Source organism: Macaca fascicularis, chromosome 3, assembly GCF_037993035.2.
Source record: "Macaca fascicularis isolate 582-1 chromosome 3, T2T-MFA8v1.1".
Lineage (NCBI taxonomy): Eukaryota > Metazoa > Chordata > Mammalia > Primates > Cercopithecidae > Macaca > Macaca fascicularis.
This window is the reverse complement of record NC_088377.1, coordinates 156,538,656-156,545,502: the sequence shown is the minus strand read 5'-3', so window position 1 is coordinate 156,545,502 and position 6,847 is coordinate 156,538,656.

Here is a 6,847-nt window from a genome sequence, read left to right as displayed (position 1 = left end):
CGCGAATGCTCATCGTTATTACTGTCTGTCCGTTATTGTTAAGTGTTAAGTGTAAGCCCAAAACGAAACATAAAACCTTTTCTTCCCCCTCCAGGACCGGACCTGTCGGATACTCCCCTCTGCTTCACACTCATTTTCGTCCCCCCTTCTCTTTGTAGGAGCAGTCCAAAGATGGGCAACAACCAGAGCACGCCGCTCTCACTCCTTGTTACCAATTTTAAGGATGTGAAGGCTCAGGGGCGTAACTTAAGCGTAGAACTAAAGAAGGGAAAGCTAGTTACTTTCTGCCGTTTGGAGTGGCCCTCTTTCGGCGTAGGGTGGCCCTCTGAAGGAACTTTCTGTCTCTCTATTATTACTAAGGTAAAAACTAAGATTTTCCTGCCAGGGCAGTCAGGACATCCTGATCAAATTCCTTATATTCTAGTGTGGCAGGATCTTGTGGAAAACCCACCACCCTGGATAACTCCATTCATCCTTGAGCCCTGCAAAGTCCTAGTAACGCGACCTACAAGACAAAAGACTCCCTCTGCTCCCTCGGCCCCTGTGCTGCCGGACAACCAGGACCCCCTAACGTTAGAACCCACATTTCCCCCACCATATCAGCACCTTATCCCGCAGGACCCAGTCACCCAGGGTGGTGCTTCCGTAGAGGGAAACCGAGAAGCGGAAGCAGCCGAGAGTGAAAGTAACCTGGGGGGGCCGGCCGGCCGAACACGAGGCCGCGTACAGCGGGACCAAGCTTCCCGACTCCCTGACTCCACTGTAGCCCTGCCTCTCAGAGAAATAGGATCGCTCGATGATACCGGGCTCTCCCGTCTCATGTATTGGCCTTTTTCCACCAGTGATTTATACAATTGGAAGTCCCAAAATGCTCGGTTCTCAGATAATCCCAAAGATCTAACCTCGTTGTTAGACAGTGTCATGTTTACTCACCAGCCGACCTGGGATGACTGTCAACAGCTCCTCCGAATCCTGTTCACAACGGAGGAGCGGGAAAGAATCCAAGTTGAGGCCAGAAAACTGGTTCCAGGAGATGACGGCCAGCCAACTGCAAATCCTGACCTCATTAATGCGGCTTTCCCTTTGACCCGGCCCAGATGGGACTACAACACGGCAGAAGGTAGGGGACGACTGCTCATTTATCGCCAGACTCTAATGGCGGGTCTCCGGGCTGCAGCTCGCAAGCCCACCAATTTGGCTAAAGTATATTCTGTGTTACAAGGTAAGACAGAAAGCCCCGCTGTGTATTTAGAGAGATTAATGGAAGCCTTCAGACAGTTTACCCCTATGGACCCGGAAGCACCGGAAAATCAGGCAGCGGTAGTAATGTCCTTTGTAAACCAGGCAACACCAGATATTAAAAGAAAACTCCAGAAATTAGAAGGTTTAGAGGGAAAGCAGATTCAGGACCTCCTTCAGATGGCCCAGCGAGTTTATAATAATAGGGATACTCCAGAAGAAAAACAGTTCAAGGCAACCAAAGAAATGACCAAAGTCTTAGTAGCAGCTTTCCCCCAGGCAGGAAATGGCCAAAACAGAAAGCAGAAAAAGCAAGGCCCTAGGCAAGGATTAGAAAAAGATCAGTGTGCTTATTGCAAGGAACGTGGCCACTGGATTAAAGACTGCCCAAAGAAACGGAGACCAGCTAACCCTACCTCCGTACTCGTTACCCAGGACTCTGACTAGGGAGGACAGGGTTCGGACCCCCTCCCCGAACCCAGGGTAACTTTGCAAGTGGAGGGGTCCCCAGTTCGCTTCTTGGTCGATACTGGGGCGGAACGCTCAGTCCTAACCAAACCAATTGGAAAAATGTCTAAGAAAACATCCTGGGTGCACGGGGCCACAGGCATCAAAAAATACCCCTGGACAACCCAGAGGACTGTAGACTTAGGAACGGGAAAAGTCTCCCATTCCTTCCTAGTCATCCCAGAGAGCCCCTGCCCTCTACTAGGGAGGGACTTGCTGACAAAGATGGGGGCCCAAATCCACTTTGAGCCAGAAGGGCCCAAGATAACTGATTCCCAAAACAGGCCAATATCTATCCTGACTGTCACCTTAGAAGATGAGTACCGACTCCATCAAGAGCAAAAGCCCCCCGATCAGGGAATTGACTCTTGGCTCCAGCGTTTCCCTGAAGCGTGGGCAGAAACTGGGGGCTTGGGGCTAGCTAAACATCGACCTGCCATATTTGTGGAAGTTAAGCCAGGGACGGACCCCGTTCGGGTTCGGCAATATCCTATGCCCCTGGAGGCAAGAGAAGGAATTACGCCCCATATCCGCCGACTCCTAGACCAGGGAGTCCTACGGGCTTGCCACTCATCCTGGAATACTCCACTGTTACCTGTTCGTAAACCCAACAGTACGGACTACAGGCCAGTACAGGATTTAAGAGAAGTTAATAAAAGGGTCATGGACATACATCCCACTGTGCCCAATCCATACACCCTTCTGAGTGCCTTACATCCCAAAAAACAGTGGTATACCGTTCTTGATCTAAAAGATGCTTTCTTCAGCCTTCCTCTGGCTCCCAAAAGTCAAGAACTCTTTGCATTTCAATGGACGGATCCTGAGAGGGGCATCAACGGTCAGCTAACATGGACCAGACTGCCACAAGGGTTCAAGAACTCGCCAACTCTGTTCGATGAAGCCCTTCATGAAGATCTGGGTGAGTACCGGCGGCAACACCCTGAAATAACTCTTTTGCAATATGTTGATGATCTCTTAATAGCGGCCAGGTCCCCGGAAACTTGTGTTCGAGGGACTGAGGACCTCCTGAAGACTCTGGGGGAGCTAGGCTACCGAGCCTCAGCAACAAAGGCTCAGATCTGCAAGTCGGAGGTAACTTATCTGGGGTACCTATTAAAAGGGGGGCAACGCTGGCTAACCAAAGCCCGAAAGGAAACAGTCCTACGCATCCCTAGACCCCAGTCAACACGGCAAGTGAGAGAATTCCTGGGGTCGGCAGGGTTCTGTAGGTTATGGATACCCGGATTTGCTGAGTTAGCCAAGCCCCTATACCAGGCAACAAAGGAACGGCAGCCCTTCAATTGGACGGAAGAGGCTGAGCTGGCCTTTCAGCAAATCAAAACTGCCTTGTTATCAGCCCCCGCGCTGGGGCTCCCTGATGTCTCCAAACCCTTCCACTTATACGTGGATGAAAGTAAGGGTGTTGCAAAAGCCGTGTTAACACAGTACCTAGGCCCCTGGCAGAGGCCAGTTGCCTATTTGTCAAAAAAATTAGATTCAGTGGCTGCTGGCTGGCCACCCTGCCTCCGGATAATCGCGGCGACCGCCCTAATGGTCCGAGACGCTGATAAACTTATCATGGGGCAAGAGTTGCGCGTTATAACCCCGCATGCCATTGAAGGCGTCCTCCGGCAGCCGCCGGACCGATGGATGAGTAACGCCCAGCTCACCCACTATCAAGGACTGCTGTTAAACCCCCTCAGAATAACTTTTCTGCCCCCAACCTCTTTAAACCCTGCTTCACTGCTGCCAAATCCAGACTTGGACGCCCCGTCCCATGAGTGCACTGAGATACTGGCTCAGGTGCATGGGGTGCGGGAGGACCTGCAAGATCGTCCGCTCCCCGACACAGAACTCACCTGGTTCACTGATGGCAGCAGCTATGTCCACCAAGGCCAGCGGTATGCAGGAGCGGCTGTAACGTCAGAGACTGAGGTAATCTGGGCGGAACCCTTGCCTCCAGGGACATCGGCCCAAAGAGCCGAACTGATAGCCCTTACACAGGCCCTCACCCTAGGGGCAGAGAAAAAACTAACAGTATACACGGATAGCCGCTATGCTTTCGCTACTGCGCACATACATGGGGCCATCTACAGAGAAAGGGGACTATTAACAGCCGAAGGCAAAGAAATAAAAAACAAGCAAGAGATCCTAGCTCTATTAACTGCTTTGTGGAAACCAAAGAAATTGGCTATTGTACATTGCCCTGGGCATCAGAAACCAACTACGCCAATTGCTCCAGGCAACTTCTTAGCCGACCAAACCGCAAGGAGCATAGCAAAAGCTCCCAGTCAGCTCCTCGCGCTCCAGCTCCCCGATCCTGGCCCGCGAAATTTGCCATGTTTTCCCGACTATACCGAACAGGATCGCGAATGGATGAACACGCTTCCACTAAAACAGGTTAAAAATGGGTGGTGGACTGATATAAATGACCAAACCATCCTACCAGAAAAATTAGGACGGCAGGTGTTGGAACACATCCACCGGACAACCCACCTGGGTGCCCGGCGAATGATGGACTTAATCAGGCACGCCAAGTTTAGATCAGGCGCATAGCTGAACTGGCCAGCGATGTCACAACAAATTGCAAAGCCTGCCAACTAAACAACGCTTGCCCCCAAACCCAGACCACCACAGGAATTAGGTGTAGAGGAACTAGGCCTGGTATCTATTGGGAAATAGACTTTACTGAGATAAAGCCTGGAAAATATGGGTATCAGTACTTACTTGTCTTTGTAGATACTTTTTCAGGATGGACAGAAGCGTTCCCAACTAAGAGAGAAACTGCTCAGGTTGTAGCAAAGAAAATTTTGGAAGAAATCCTCCCCAGGTATGGCTTTCCCGTCCAAATAGGGTCAGACAATGGACCAGCCTTCGTTGCTAAGGTAAGTCAGGATTTGGCTTCCATTCTGGGGGCAAATTGGAAATTACATTGTGCTTATAGGCCCCAAAGCTCAGGACAGGTAGAAAGGATGAATCGGACTCTGAAGGAGACCTTAACTAAATTGACCATGGAGACTGGCGCTAATTGGGTAGTACTTCTCCCCTACGCTCTGTTCCGGGCCCGAAATACCCCTTACAGACTAGGCCTCACACCATATGAAATCATGTATGGCAGACCCCCACCCCTGGTCCCCAGTCTAAAAGATGACTTACTCAAACCTGAAACTGAAAATGTCTCTGAGCTCCTGTTCTCCTTACAAGCCTTACAGAAAATTCACCAGGAAATTTGGCCCAGACTACGAGAACTGTACGAGGCAGGACCTCCGCCGACGCCTCATCCGTTCCAGCCGGGAGACTGGGTCCTAGTCAAGCGCCACCGGCAAGAAACTCTTCAACCCAGGTGGAAAGGACCACTGCAAGTACTCCTGACTACTCCCACCGCTCTCAAAGTAGAAGGCATCGCTTCGTGGATCCACTACACACACGTCAAACCAGTGGACCCAACATCCGACCTTCTCGAGCCGTCTGGAGCACCGGTTACATGGACTGTAGACAAAGCTAAGAACAATCCCTTAAAGCTAACCCTGCGCCGTCATCCCCATAGCCGTAACCATGTCTAGCTTACCTATGCTTTTATGCCTTATGCATCTGACTCTCCTCACTGCTGCGCCGTCTAATCCCTATGTCTGGAGGTTCTGGCTCTATGAAAACAAAACTCACCCCGGGGAAACCCCCCAAGCGGGTAAACTGCTAGCTAGCACAGACTGCCCCCCCTCAGGGTGTAATACTATAGTTTACCTCAATTTCACTAGGTTCCAGATTGCCCAACCAGCAACACCCATGATCTGTTTTGAATATGATCAAACTGAATATAATTGTAAAAATTATTGGTGGCACCAGAGTGCAGGTTGCCCATATAGCTACTGTAAGATGCACTCTGTCCGATACTGGAGAGAACGACAAGGGTGGTATTTTTACAAAACTGAGTCTCCCGTCACTTACACTTGGATAATTAGAGACCCATGGGACTCTCGGTGGACAACCCCACAACATGGGGGAGTATATTACTCATCAACTAGTACCTGGCCCAGTAGCCATTTATATCTGTGGAGAAGTCTAGTCCAGATTCAACCCTTAATCCACACACAAATCCACAGGCAAGAAACCAAGTTATCACAAGACTTGCAGCCCTTCTCCTGGCTAACTCTATTACGGGAAGGGCTAGCATTCGCCAACCTCACTGGTTTAGGCGACCTGTCCTCTTGCTTTATGTGTGCAACCCTAGGAAGACCACCATTAACGGCTGTTCCTCTATCCTCCCCTCCCACAAACTATACAGGTTTTAACTCATCGATAGTCACGATACCCGATGTAGCCCTGTACCGTGACCCATACCAAGAGAAATACCCCTATTGTTATTCGGCATTTAGCAACAGCCTCTGCAACCAATCGTCTACATACCCTAATAGTCCCATATATGCTCCCCCTGGTGTGTTCTTCTGGTGTAATATGACTCTGTTAAAAACTCTGTCCAAAAGCATCTCTGACGGACAGTTGTGTATCCCTGTTACCCTAGTTCCCCGACTGACACTGCTAACCCCGGCAGAGTTCATAGGCTGGGCAGGGACCGCCCCAACTAAAACTGCGCGACATAGACGAGCAGTTTTTCTACCACTAATTGCCGGAATATCCTTAACCACCTCTGTCGTCGCAGCGGGGTTAGCAGGAGGGGCCCTACAACACTCCATGATAGAAAACGACAAGCTGTTACAACAATTCTCTGTTGCTATGGAAGACTCCGCCTATTCCCTAGCCTCCCTTCAGCGGCAGCTCACCTCCCTAGCACAGGTCACCCTTCAAAACCGCAGAGCCTTAGACTTACTCACGGCTGAGAAAGGAGGTACCTGTATGTTCCTCAAAGAAGAATGCTGTTTCTATATAAATGAGTCAGGGTTAGTTGAGGAAAGAGTCCAACGCCTACACGAACTAAGCTTAGAAATGAAAAAGCAACAATTCACTACAGCCGCTAACAATTGGTGGAGCTCTTCAATGTTTTCCCTTCTGGCACCCCTTTTAGGCCCCCTAATGTCTTTACTACTTCTATTCACTATAGGCCCCTGTGTGGTAAATAAAATTTTACAATTTGTCAGAGAAAGGT